Source organism: Rhipicephalus microplus, chromosome 3, assembly GCF_043290135.1.
Source record: "Rhipicephalus microplus isolate Deutch F79 chromosome 3, USDA_Rmic, whole genome shotgun sequence".
NCBI lineage: Eukaryota > Metazoa > Arthropoda > Arachnida > Ixodida > Ixodidae > Rhipicephalus > Rhipicephalus microplus.
Window position 1 is genome coordinate 188335299 of NC_134702.1, and position 14860 is coordinate 188350158.

Sequence of the window (14860 nt, forward strand, 5' to 3'; positions counted from 1 at the left end):
GCATGCGCGCTAAGTACTATGTAGCCTGCTTATATGCCTATTTCATATTTGTTATAACGATTATAGTAATCAATTCTTGTATATGTTCTATTGCAACTGCCTCCTACGCCTGATGTATAATAGCACAAGCGTGGGTGACATGGCTCTCAAGCTGGTTTCTTGCTCGCTCCCCTGCATGAACGTTGCATTGATAGAAGTATAATATGTATTGTTATTTATTATATACGCCATATAACAGAGGTTCTAAACTTATGGTGAGCCCTGCCGTGGCAGGTATGACAATAAAGTGAGATATTGTTTGTTTCTTTACATCCTTTTCAGGAGAAAGTCGAGGCTTCAGTTTTCAACGCTGGCGACCAAAGACTTGCCACGTGAGCAGATTTTACCTCTTGCCCTAAACGACAAGAAAACTTTAAACTAAACAAAGAAAAGTCTAGGAACGCCGGGACGGTTGCTCACTCGAAAACGTGCCTAGAACGCACTGTCAAAACGATTGTTTGGACAACCACATTTTAATGCTGAATCTTGAAGTTAATTTCCTTCTCCTCAACTAGCTTCAACACTAGCTAAAGAGGGAAGATGTTTGAGGTTCGGAATGGTTCCCTCGATGACTCGAGTGCACGGTGGCAGCGCGAAGGAAGAGCCGTAGTCCGGTGAAGAGACGCTTTATTGCGGCCTCAGGCTACTGCCCGAGTACAAGCCCGAACCTCCGCGCTCGGGTCTTCCGCGTTCGCCTTCGCGGAACCGATCAGCTTCCTTAGTTGACGGGTCGGGAACTGGCTACGCGCTCTACATCAGCCGCATTAATTGCGCTGCACCCCACATGCTTGTAATTGGTGCGTCATACTAACTCTTGATATCTCTTGTTGTTAGTGCATGATGGCTTATGGAATAACGCCGTATAAAGCGCACTTGTGATGATAGATTCGTGATGATTGTTCTGCACAATCAAAGTGGACGATTGGGTCAGTTGGTGACACATGATTTAAGTGTACTACGTGGTAGACCGCACGGACAAGCGCACTATACATCAACATTGGCATACAGAGAGTGTTCGAGTTGAGAACTGATATAGAAAAGATCACGCAGTCAATTAACGAGATACATCTGGTTGATAGGCTTCGGAAATTCAGGGTAGTCAAGGAAAATGATGCGTAAAAACCGTTGTATTGAAGAGTCAGTTGTAGTACTAGAATGATGCAGTTCTATAGTTGAAACTGCCCGTAGGAAATACAAACGCATGTAACGCACACGAAACAAACACGACCATCTAAACACTTTAGAGATCGAGTAACGAAGTAGAGATCGAGTAACGAAGTGCTACTGAGATGCAATGTGTAACGACTTAGGTGTATGTTAATCGGTTAATTGAATTCTAAGAAAGTGCTGATTAGCAAAGTGCCTTGCAGCAAAGCAAGTCTGTGCCGGCCCAGCTAATCAAGAAAACGCGGGCACTTTTATATCGCGTTGCATTAAAGTGCCTCAAGTATTCCACCACAATTGTGTTCTGCAGTTTACTGCTGTTGCAGATTCAGGGCCAGGAACATGTTATCGGCAACAATTACGCTGTTTAGACGCGCCATAGCATATCCACGCGGTGAATGATGGAGAGCGGGGCGAAGCTGGGTCCGCACGCCGCTTCGTCCTCCCGTTCTCGTACGCTAGGATCTTGTCGGCGCCGCCGCGCAGTTTCACGGCACGCTTCTGCCTCGCGCGCTCGCATATCGGGGTTGCGTGTTCGAGTGCGAGCCGCCGCCGCCGCCTTGCGCGCACGCTGCTCTGCAGCCTTGTCCATCCACTGACCTTCTGAATGCGTGCGCGTGCCAGAACGGCTTTTATTTCACTACGCCACGCCACCGATGAAGACGTGATCGCTAACGTTTTTGTGTGACGTCATTCTCTCGCGCGCTCGCACATCGAAGTTCGGTCTTCGAGCGCGAACCGCTGAGGCTTTGCGTGTATCATACTTTTTATTTGAAAACCGTGCATCATCCGCTGGCCACGTACATCCGTCGTCTGTCTGGCTGTTTGACGCACGGACGGACTGACAGGTGCACGGATGAACGCAGGGACGGACGCATGGGCGAACGCAGGATGGACACTCGGACGGATGCATGGACGGATGTAAGAATAGACGCAGGGACGAACACAGGGACGGACGCACGGACGGATGGACAGAGGCACAGGTGGACGCACAGATAAACGCACGAGAGGACGGACACACAAATGGACGAATGTACGAATAGACGGACGCACGTGTGAGCCGATGGACGTGCGGACGGATGGACAGATGGACGGAAGTACGGACGGACTGACAGACGTTTCGCCCCTCTGATCATCCTTCACTCCATGGATATGCTGTAGCGCTAATGGATATGCTAAGTAACGTATTATTTGCATTTTTCAGCGTACGTGCATTTTGTTATATGTACAAGTACCGCCCTCTATATGGCTGGTTCAAGAACTAACGAGAAGTGGCTACATACGATTACGACGGGATGCTCAGCCAATGCCTGAAGGAGCTTTGCCTTTAAAAAGCACGAGTAATATCATGCTCATACTTGATGCGGTGCGGTTAGCTACAATAGACTGTTTCACTGCGTGCACGTATACGTAGGGGACATATTAGGCCACGAGCAGGTTTGTACAAGACAGAGGAGGCTGATTTATTCTAATAGTTGCTTTTACCTAGAGTCGTTTTTTCTAGGATCGCTTTGAAGCGTTCGATTTAGTAGGGCAGGGATGATGGTGAATTTTAGCGATTGCATATGTCTTCAGGTATAAAAGGCTCTGGTGTGTTGCTCTGCTTTTTTCAGGAACGTTGTTGGCACACCACGAACTGGAGCATCGTCAACAGGTATCGGAATGGCTACCTGTCTGGAATGCTCTCGCGCTAACGTGTGTCGCCGACAGAGGAGTAGAAATGGAGGTGTTGGCAAATCAAGTTACCGCCTGCAGCTACCAAATAATGTTATTCAAGACGTTAGCATCTCGGAAGCAGGCGTCAGAGTAGTCGCCTAACATATTTTTTTGCTGTGTGGGCTATGCGACTCGGACTATGAGGAAAGGACTATGCGCATAAGTTCACCGACTACTATTTTCGTTTCTTTCACACGTGTGGTTATTAAGCACGAAAAAGTTGGGGGGATTCTAGAACTACGCCTTTAAGAGTTGAACGCAATAGCGACATTCTGTCCCTGCTGCGTACCGAGTTGAAAATTGCGTAGGTCAGTCAAGCTTTCGCATACGGCTGCGTTATGTGTAATGGGTAGCATGTTTCAAACCGCGCGCGATTGTGCGTGTGAAATGTTTCGAGCTTGCTATGCACGCACAACATGGCCTTAAGGGAAAAGGCGCAGTAACGTGTGTTCATATTGGTGGCCCGCTTTAAACCACGAAGTCATGATATATAGTCACATGTTCTGACGGCCGAGTGTAGCATGTGTACAAAAGGCATCCGTTTGTAAAGCCTGCAAGTTACATTCACTGCATAGTGTGTTTCCGAGCTGACGTGTGGCTCTGTGGTATAACATCCGCTTGCCACGAAAACAACGTGGGCTCGATCCCCGCCCAGAATATTTTAATATTTACTTCATTTGCATCTTTCTCAATTTTTCGGTCCCGCACAAGATGATGATTTTTCGCTCACAACACATGATACCGCCGCCGACGCCGGCATTTCTGCGAAACGAGCTCTTTAACGCCATTGCTTTAAAATGATCCCATAGCACGCGCATGTCACATAGGGTGTCATTTGATTACATCAGTAAAAATTGCACTCCCCTTTGCACAGATTCATAGGAATGTGGCTTTGCTTCGAACGTTTCATTACCAGAAGTATGTTTAAGTACCAATTCACCCAGCTCGTTGTTTCAATGTAGTTGCCTAACTTGAAATCACATCAATACCTACGGATTCCTAATATATGTACGTTTCCATCTCCCTCTCAGGTTTATCACTGCAAAAAGGCTTGTCTGTATACGAGCACATTTTGGTCACCACTGTAGTGAACAAGAAGTTAGAGTTCACTACATCGGCTGCTGACCCGCAGGTCGCGGGATCGAATCCCAGCTGCGTCGGCTGCATTTCTGATGGAGTTGGAAATGCTGTAGGCCCGTGTGCTCAGATTTGGGTGCACGTTAAAGAACCCCAGGTGGTCGAAATTTCCAGAGCACTCCACTACGGCGACTCTCATAATGATATGGTGGTTTTGGGACGTTAAAACCCACGTATCAATCAATTCTAGTTCACCACTAGTGCACTATAGTCAACACCAATCGTTCTAGTTCGCTATAGTCTTCTTTTCTTCTATAGATTCTTTTCTCTTTTTTCCCCTTTTCGCGCAGGCGCAGAGAAAAAAGGATGGCCACGCCTGTTCAGGGATTGCGCGGATGATGACGGGAGCTTGGAGGAAGTCAGCTAGAAGAGACAAATTTTTTCTCGTGCGACCGCCATTAAAATTGACCGTTGTTTTTTGATCACGCTTTTTGAACCTAATCCTGTGCCTCATACGGCAATGTTTGAGCAATTCCTGCAGTGATTATGAAGTCCGATGACAACCAAGAAGCCCCCTATGAGGGGCTGAATAATGTAATGCCCCAAGGTACATACTCGGGCTGCCTTGCTACAAGAGTTCTCCGTCCTCGCCTGCCTGTTGGCTGCCTAAAGGGCCCCACAGCACTCGGAAACTAACGCTCGCCTAACTGGATGCACCCACGACAGTAACAAACAAACAAACAAACAAACAAACAAACAAACAAACAAACAAACAAACAAACAAACAAACAAACAAACAAACAAACAAACAAACAAACAAACAAACAAAACATGCTATTGCATGACGCCGCCATGCATTGAAAAAAAAGGACCCCGCGTGCATTGGTTTGTTTAGTGAGATTTTAACCAGTGGACTAGCTTTAAACCGATTCACCCTCACTTCTGACTAGTTCGGCGTGCGTTCGTGCATGCGTGGGTGCGTATGTATGTATGTATGTATGCATGTATGTATGTATGCATGTATGTATGCATGCATGTATGTATGTATATTATTATACATGCATGCATGCATGCATGCATGTATATTTTATTAATTTATTCAGAATTGAAATACAAGTGATACAAGTGCATGTGTTATGTACAAATACAGAAGGAGGTCTCAAAGTCGCGAGACTGTGAGTGAGACCTCCTATAAAATCATACATGAGAGATACAACGCAATAGTAAAGAGTGGTAAGGAAAGAAAATTTAAGGTATACAAAATGTACAGATAAGCACAAAATAGCGAACGTAAGTTATAAAAAATGTATAGCTAAGCATGCAAAACTAGCACGGAAATGCAATAAAATTCACTCTGTATAATATCAAGCATTATTACGGTGAGGTAAGAAAAATTAAGATATACAAAATGTACAGATAAACAAGAAATAGCGAACATAAGTTATAGAAGGTGTACCGATGAGCACAAAAACTAACAGAAAGATGCAATAACATTCAATACATATAATATTGTGCATTAAAGTTTTAATAAGTTCGAACGCAAGCCTTTTTTAAACATTTCGAGGGATATATTTCTGATCTCCAAAGGTAAAGAATTCCACAGGGAAACAGATGAAAATTTTGCGGTAAACTTGCCATAATTAATCCTAGGTTTGGGTAAAAAGAATTTATTAGCCTTTGCAAAACGAGTCGATGACGCCTGAGGAAACTGACTTGAGTGTAGTAAAGGAATCGAAAGTTTTCCATTCCCATATTTGTAAATAAGAATGTCGAGAAAATATTCAGCCAGCTTCTGAACTGATAAAGTTCCATGCGAACAGAGTAAGGATGATGCATTGGACATGAAGCCACTGAACGTTATTATTCTCAATGCTTGGTTTTGAAGATGTTGGATGGCTGATAAATGAGTGGCATACATATTTCCCCCTGATGAAATGCAATAGATTATGTTGCTGTGAAAGAAAGCGTAGTAAAGTGACAACAGTATTTCAAAACGAAAGAACGGGCGACCTTTTAGAAATATTCGAATGGCATATGCGGCTTTCCGCGTAAGCTCTAAAACATGTGAATTAAACTTTAAATGTTCATCTAATTTGACCCCGAGAAACATTGTACTAGAGGTAGAATGAATTTGAGCATTGCTTACGAAGACAGAGGGGTTCCTAGGTATACTACGATGAGGTGACGGAAATACAACGAAGTTTGACTTTTTAGCATTTATGTTTAATTTATTCTTATTGAACCACTTAACAATATTTATCAGGTCGGTATTTAGTTTAAACGACATCGAGTCAACGTGTTTATCTGTAGTTAATATAGTGGTATTGTCCGCATAGAGTATACAGGACGAATGTGCTAGACATTGAGGGAGATAGTTTATATAAATTAAAAATGAAAGCGGGCGCAAAATGAAACCCTGTGGAATACCGATGTTTATGGTTTTAGGGTTGGAAAAAGTAGCGGACACATATACCACCTGTTCTCGATCACGCAGATAGTTACGAATTAGTTCTAGTGGGACGCCAGATACACAAATTGATTCTAGTTTCTGAAATAAAATGTGCGAAATAGAATCAAATGCTTTTGAAAGGTCAAGAAAAACGCCTCCAACTACACTACCGCTGTCAAAGCATACCTAATTTCCTCTGTTAGCGATATCATGGCGAGTTCAGTTGAGTAACCGGGCCTAAACCGAACTGTCTGTTAGAAAGAATGTGAAACTTGACTAGATAACACCGTAAACGTCCCGCAAAAAGCTTTTCTATGACCTTACTGAAGAATGAAATAATTGCTATAGGCCGGTAATTGGAGAATAAACGCTTGTCGCCTTTTTTAAAAACGGGAATAATTTTTGCTTTTTTTCAGAGATGTAGGGAAGAACCCAGTTCCAAATACAAGATTTATAATATGACATGATGCTTCACAGATTAAATGAGCTATCAGTTTCATGTCGGCAGCAAAGAACTTATTGAGACCAGCGCTTGTATTCCTAATACTATTGATAACGGTGAACACTTCCCCGGGTGACGTCGGATAAAGGAAGAATGAATGTGGTAATCGTGAACAAGTGTGTTCGAGGGATGCTGTCGACTGAGGAATATCAATGCCGAATGAGTCATTGAAAGAGTTCGCGATATCAGATGGGTTATCGATCACACGTTTTTCTGAGTGAATGAAGGTTATATCTGAATGTACCGTAGTCCTGCCAAGAAAATTGTTTACAGTTTTCCACTACTGCTTAACGTCATGTCCGGTTCACTTTATTTTATCTTCGAAATACATTAATTTAGCGGCTTTAAGTAACTTTCCTGATGTGTTTGAATATTCTTTATAGTGCTTTTGAAGGTGAACATTGAAAGGGCACTTTTTCGTCTTTTTGTATAAGTTCTCCTTTTTCCGCACACATTTTAACAGGTTAGGTGTCAACCACGGATTAATTAGGACAAGGTACTTTTTTCTGCTTACTACTAATGTTGAAGCGCCCGTGACTGCATTTGAAATGATAGAGGAAAATTGTTGCTAGGCTATTCTAGCATTATTGCATTTCTTAACTGCCGACCAATCACATTTCTCTATGATGTTAATGAATGATGCAGTATTTAAGATATTCTTGAAGCATCGACTTAATTTATTATTATTGGAGATGCGTATGCTTGCACAAATAGGATAATGATCTGTGACAGGCACCTCGATGACACCTGCTTCAGTAGGACTAATAAGGTTAGACAAAATGTGACCTATAATAGTGCCATTGCCATGAAGTGGAACACGAGTTGGTGCAGTTATGAGGCACTCGTAGCCATACCCACTACTCTGGAAGCAGGAAATGTATTCAGAAACATTTGCGTTGGAGTCATCAAGAAGATTGATATTCATATCTCCTAAAATAATCAACCGTTTCCCTTTTAATGACAGAGTTTTCAACGCCTCTCCTAAAGCTAGGCAGAACTCCACGACAGATGACGACGGAGAGCGATATATGCAGGAAACAACTAAATTCTTACTATCTTGCGAAAAATGTGGTTCATGAAGTTCGATCCACACGGATTCGCAACCAGGAATACTTAGTGCCAAGTCCAGTCGCCTATGATAGTGAAAGCATGAAGATATAAAAATAGCTGCTCCACCATGTGCAGCGTCGATTCGGTGACAGTATTCAGAAGAATAGGAAAGAAACTTAAACAGGTCCCTGTCATATTCACATAGCCACGTTTCACTAATGCAGATGATAGAGAACTGGTGACCAATGGCCGACAGCAATGAGGTAAAATTATCATAGTATTTTCTTATACTTCGAACGTTAAAGTGAATTAACGCCCTACATGGTTGAGACATCCGTGATGAGAGTTCAGACGGTGAAATATACGCCATCCTGCAATTGGATAGACGCTACAATTGCTAATGTGTGATATAACTAGGAGATAATAGACAGGTCGATCTCCGCTTTCATGCGAAATACCCTGGTGTCAGTAGATTTCCTTGCTTTTATCTGACAGTTATCAGTCCAAAGAAACGTACACTGTTTCTCTTTTTTGAGAACAAGTGCTTTAGCAAAAAGCTTCTTGGTATCCGGCGAGAGGTGATCATTAACAAAGACAGCATAGGTTCCCTCTCCAGAAAAACCAAGAGCACGTGTATTCAGGCGAGCTTTACGTGCCTTCCTAACAAACTCATTCTTTTGCTCTCGTGAACAGAAACGGGCCACGATATTCTGTTGTCCAGACTTAGCTGGCACTCTGTGAACAACGTCAAGATGAGTGCCTGATACAGGACAGTCGATTTTGTTACCAATCGACTGCACTATGGCAACACAGTCTACACTTGGGAAGAACGAACGCCCTTGATCTCGACGTTGTTCATCCGAGTGCACTGCTCCAGGTCCGCCACCTTCTTCTTTAAAGTCTCGTTCTCATTTTTCAAAGCCATGGTAGTAGAACAAAGCTCTTGTTGTTGAGTACAGACAGTCTCTACAATGTCGTTAAGCATTTCCAGGCCAGCATTCATACCTTTAACCTCGGAATTTAGAGCACCGAGATCAAATCCCGTCTCTCCAAGCTTCGTCATAACGTCACCCACAATTCTGTCCACGAGCTTTGTCAAGCGGCTGTGAAATTTTGCCTCAAGGTCCTCGATTCTCTTAACTAGTTCGGCATTCGTAGGCATCGTGATACCACAAGCAGGAAACTTATTCAAGAACACAAGTGAACACACGAGCGTGCGAATAATACAAAGAGCAGCAGCAGCAGCAACAGTGGTTGCGGTATAAGACAGAGCTCAATACCAAGGGTTGCGTAAAGCCAACTGACCTGTAGAAGGCAGGAACAGCAATTAGACGAGTGTTCGCATCCGCAACCACCACTGCTTTGACGCGGGCGTGCCTCCTGTCACTGCTTTTGATCCCTAGACTGAAGATCCACGCAGGCGCAGGACGACGACAGGAATGCTGGGAATGGTAGATATGATGTGGCCAGATTATCCAGAATACAACTTTCCACGTTGACACGTGGATGATGAATTGACAGGCTCTGCAGCAGTCACTATCGGGACCCTGGCCTGTCTTGGACGAACCCCTGCAGAAGGCAGGAACAGCAATTAGACGAGTGTTCGCATCCGCAACCACCACTGCTTTGACGCGGGCGTGCCTCCTGTCACTGCTTTTGATGCCTAGACTTAAGATACACGCAGGCGCAGGACGACGACAGGAATGCTGGGAATGGTAGATATGATGTGGCCAGATGATCCAGAATACAACTTTCCACGTTGACACGTGGATGATGAATTGACAGGTTCTGCAGCAGTCACTATCGGGACCCTGGCCTGTCTAGGATGAATCCCTGCAGATGGCAGGAACAGCAATTAGACGAGTGTTCGCATCCGCAACCACCACTGCTTTGACGTGGGCGTGCCTCCTGTCACTGCTTTTGATGCCTAGACTGAAGATCCACGCATGCGCAGGACGACGACAGGAATGCTGGGAGTGGTAGATATGATGTGGCCAGATTATCCAGAATGCAACTTTCCACGTTGGCACGTGGATGATGAATTGACAGGTTCTGCAGCAGTCACTATCGGGACCCTGGCCTGTCTAGGATGAACCCTTGTAGAAGGCAGGAACAGCAATTAGACGAGTGTTCGCATCCGCAACCACCACTGCTTTGACGCGAGCGTGCCTCCTGTCACTGCTTTTGATGCCTAGACTGAAGATCCACGCAGGCGCAGGACGACGACAGGAATGCTGGGAATGGTAGATATGATGTGGCCAGATTATCAGAATACAATTTTCCACGTTGACTCGTGGATGATGAATTGACAGGTTCTGCAGCAGTCACTATCGGGACCTGGCCTGTCTAGGACGAACCCCTGTAGAAGGCAGGAACAGCAATTAGACGAGTGTTCGCATCCGCAACCACCACTGCTTTGACGCGGGCGTGCCTCCTGTCACTGCTTTTGATGCCTAGACTGAAGATCCACGCAGGAGCAGGACGACGACAGGAATGCTGGGAATGGTAGATATGATGCGGCCAGATTATCCAGAATACAACGTTCCACGTTGACACGTGGATAATGAATTGACAGGTGCTGCAGAGGTCACTATCGGGACCCTGGCCTGTCTAGGACGAACCCCTGTAGAAGGCAGGAACAGCAATTAGACGAGTGTTCGCATCCGCAACCACCACTGCTTTGACGCGGGTGTGCCTCCTGTCACTGCTTTTGATGCCTAGACTGAAGATTCACGCAGGCGCAGGACGACGACAGGAATGCTGGGAATGGTAGATATGATGTGGCCAGATTATCCAGAATACAACTTTCCACGTTGACACGTGGATGATGAATCGACAGGTTCTGCAGCAGTCACTATCGGGACCCTGGCCTGGGTGGGATGAACACCTGTAGAAGGCAGGAACAGTAATTAGACGAGTGTTCGCATCCGCAACCACCACTGCTTTGACGCGGGCGTGCCTCCTGTCACTGCTTTTGATGCCTAGACTGAAGATCCACGCAGGCGCAGGACGACGACAGGAATTCTGGGAATGGTAGATATGATGTGGCCAGATTATCCAGAATAAAACTTTCCACGTTGACACGTGGATGATGAATTGACAGGTTCTGCAGCAGTCACTATCGGGACCCTGGCCTGTCTGGGATGAACACCTGTAGAAGGCAGAAACAGCAATTATACGAGTGTTCGCATCCGCAACCACCACTGCTTTGACGCAGGCGTGCCTCCTGTCACTGCTTTTGATGCCTTGACTGAAGATCCACGCAGGCGCAGGACGACGACAGGAATGCTGGGAATGGTAGATATGATGTGGCCAGATTATCCAGAATACAACTTTCCACGTTGACACGTGGATGATGAATTGACAGGTTCTGCAGCAGTCACTATCGGGACCTGGCGTGTCTAGGACGAACCCCTGTAGAAGGCAGGAACAGCAATTAGACGAGTGTTCGCATCCGCAACCACCACTGCTCTGACGCGGGCGTGCCTCCTGTCACTGCATTTGATGCCTAGACTGAAGATCCACGCAGGCGCAGGACGACGACAGAAATGCTGGGAATGGTAGATATGATGCGGCCAGATTATCCAGAATACAACTTTCCACGTTGACACGTGGATGATGAATTGACAGGTTCTGCAGCAGTCACTATCGGGACCCTGGCCTGTCTAGGATGAACCCTTGTAGAAGGCAGGAACAGCAATTAGACGAGTGTTCGCATCCGCAACCACCACTGCTTTGACGCGAGCGTGCCTCCTGTCACTGCTTTTGATGCCTAGACTGAAGATCCACGCAGGCGCAGGACGACGACAGGAATGCTGGGAATGGTAGATATGATGTGGCCAGATTATCAGAATACAACTTTCCACGTTGACTCGTGGATGATGAATTGACAGGTTCTGCAGCAGTAACTATCGAGACCTGGACTGTCTAGGACGAACCCCTGTAGAAGGCAGGAACAGCAATTAGACGAGTGTTCGCATCCGCAACCACCACTGCTTTGACGCGGGCGTGCCTCCTGTCACTGCTTTTGATGCCTAGACTGAAGATCCACGCAGGTGCAGGACGACGACAGGAATGCTGGGAATGGTAGATATGATGCGGCCAGATTATCCAGAATACAACGTTCCACGTTGACACGTGGATAATGAAATGACAGGTGCTGCAGCAGTCACTATCGGGACCCTGGCCTGTCTAGGACGAACCCCTGTAGAAGGCAGGAACAGCAATTAGACGAGTGTTCGCATCCGCAACCACCACTGCTTTGACGCGGGCGTGCCTCCTGTCACTGCTTTTGATGCCTAGACTGAAGATCCACGCAGGTGCAGGACAACGACAGGAATGCTGGGAATGGTAGATATGATGCGGCCAGATTATCTAGAATACAACGTTCCACGTTGACACGTGGATAATGAAATGACAGGTGCTGCAGCAGTCACTATCGGGACCCTGGCCTGTCTAGGACGAACCCCTGTAGAAGGCAGGAACAGCAATTAGACGAGTGTTCGCATCCGCAACCACCACTGCTTTGACGCGGGTGTGCCTCCTGTCACTGCTTTTGATGCCTAGACTGAAGATTCACGCAGGCGCAGGACGACGACAGGAATGCTGGGAATGGTAGATATGTTGTGGCCAGATTATCCAGAATACAACTTTCCACGTTGACACGTGGATGATGAATCGACAGGTTCTGCAGCAGTCACTATCGGGACCCTGGCCTGTGTGGGATGAACACCTGTAGAAGGCAGGAACAGCAATTAGACGAGTGTTCGCATCCGCAACCACCACTGCTTTGACGCGGGCGTGCCTCCTGTCACTGCTTTTGATCCCTAGACTGAAGATCCACTCAGGCGCAGGACGACGACAGGAATGCTGGGAATGGTAGATATGATGTGGCCAGATTATCCAGAATACAACTTTCCACGTTGACACGTGGATGATGAATTGACAGGTTTTTCAGCAGTCACTATCGGGACCCTGGCCTGTCTGGGACGAACACCTGTAGAAGGCAGGAACAGCAATTAGACGAGTGTTCGCATCCGCAACCACCACTGCTTTGACGCGGGTGTGCCTCCTGTCACTGCTTTTGATGCCTAGACTGAAGATTCACGCAGGCGCAGGACGACGACAGGAATGCTGGGAATGGTAGATATGTTGTGGCCAGATTATCCAGAATACAACTTTCCACGTTGACACGTGGATGATGAATCGACAGGTTCTGCAGCAGTCACTATCGGGACCCTGGCCTGTGTGGGATGAACACCTATAGAAGGCAGGAACAGCAATTAGACGAGTGTTCGCATCCGCAACCACCACTGCTTTGACGCGGGCGTGCCTCCTGTCACTGCTTTTGATCCCTAGACTGAAGATCCACTCAGGCGCAGGACGACGACAGGAATGCTGGGAATGGTAGATATGATGTGGCCAGATTATCCAGAATACAACTTTCCACGTTGACACGTGGATGATGAATTGACAGGTTCTGCAGCAGTCACTATCGGGACCCTGGCCTGTCTGGGACGAACACCTGTAGAAGGCAGGAACAGCAATTAGACGAGTGTTCGCATCCGCAACCACCACTGCTTTGACGCGGGCGTGCCTCCTGTCACTGCTTTTGATGCCTAGACTGAAGATCCATGCAGGCGCAAGACGACGACAGAAATGCTGGGAACGGTAGATATGATGCGGCCAGATTATCCAGAATACAACGTTCCACGTTGACACGTGGATGATGAAATGACAGGTGCTGCAGCACTCACTATCGGGACCCTGGCCTGTCTTGGACGAACCCCTGCAGAAGGCAAGAACAGCAATTAGACGAGTGTTCGCACCCGCAACCACCACTGCTTTGACGCGGGCGTGCCTCCTGTCACTGCTTTTGATGCCTAGAATTAAGATACACGCAGGCGCAGGACGACGACAGGAATGCTGGGAATGGTAGATATGATGTGGCCAGGTGATCCAGAATACAACTTTCCACGTTGACACGTGGATGATGAATTGACAGGTTCTGCAGCAGTCACTATCGGGACCCTGGCCTGTCTAGGATGAACCCCTGCAGATGGCAGGAACAGCAATTAGACGAGTGTTCGCATCCGCAACCACCACTGCTTTGACGCGGGCGTGCCTCCTGTCACTGCTTTTGATACCTAGACTGAAGATCCACGCAGCCGCAGGACGACGACAGGAATGCTGGGAATGGTAGATATGATGTGGCCAGATTATCCAGAATACAACTTTCCACGTTGACACGTGGATGATGAATTGACAGGTTCTGCAGCAGTCACTATCGGGACCCTGGCCTGTCTAGGACGAACCCCTGTAGAAGGCAGGAACAGCAATTAGACGAGTGTTCGCATCCGCAACCACCACTGCTTTGACGCGGGCGTGCCTCCTGTCACTGCTTTTGATGCCTAGACTGAAGATCCACGCAGGCGCAGGACGACGACAGGAATGCTGGGAATGGTAGATATGATGCGGCCAGATTATCCAGAATACAACGTTCCACGTTGACACGTGGATAATGAAATGACAGGTGCTGCAGCAGTCACTATCGGGACCCTGGCCTGTCTAGGACGAACCCCTGTAGAAGGCAGGAACAGCAATTAGACGAGTGTTCGCATCCGCAACCACCACTGCTCTGACGCGGGTGTGCCTCCTGTCACTGCTTTTGATGCCTAGACTGAAGATCCACGCAGGCGCAGGACGACGACAGGAATGCTGGGAATGGTAGATATGATGTGGCCAGATTATCCAGAATACAACTTTCCACGTTGACACGTGGATGATGAATCGACAGGTTCTGCAGCAGTTACTATCGGGACCCTGGCCTGTGTGGGATGAACACCTGTAGAAGGCAGGAACAG

At 46.8% G+C, this 14860-nt stretch overlaps 1 long non-coding RNA gene across 1 annotated transcript; it reads left to right on the top strand.

Annotated features, from left to right (window-relative positions):
• The first annotated feature begins 327 nt into the window (after positions 1-327).
• Positions 328-4478, top strand: LOC142803451 (uncharacterized). Its single transcript, XR_012894126.1, has 3 exons — positions 328-371; positions 2817-2857; positions 4347-4478. It is a non-coding gene; the product is annotated as an uncharacterized LOC142803451 (long non-coding RNA).
• The last annotated feature ends 10382 nt before the right edge of the window (positions 4479-14860 follow it).